General features: G+C 34.2%; 1 pseudogene; it reads right to left on the bottom strand.

Moving 5' to 3' along the window:
• LOC119585390 overlaps window positions 1-269 on the bottom strand; it is an 11,346-nt pseudogene that overhangs the window by 10,682 nt on the left and 395 nt on the right.

A 269-nucleotide genomic window follows, 5' to 3' on the forward strand; every position in this document is an offset into this window, starting at 1 on the left:
AAAAAAAAAAAAAAATGTTCTGGACTTCATGGACATTTTGTTGTAGAGCCAAGATGTTTGCTGTGCATGTAGTATACCACTTAAGTATAGGCCTACCATAATTGTTAGAGTTTCTATTCTTATTTTGCATTCTGGAGAAATCAAATACATGTTATCTAACTGCTTCATTCCCCACTTATCAAATACATTTATTTCCAAGGGTTCCTGCTAAATGGAGATGGGGGAGTTATGTTGCTAAACTGTAGACCAAAAGTTTGCACAGAAAATGA

The sequence above is a fragment of the Penaeus monodon genome, chromosome 19 (genome assembly GCF_015228065.2).
Source record: "Penaeus monodon isolate SGIC_2016 chromosome 19, NSTDA_Pmon_1, whole genome shotgun sequence".
Lineage (NCBI taxonomy): Eukaryota > Metazoa > Arthropoda > Malacostraca > Decapoda > Penaeidae > Penaeus > Penaeus monodon.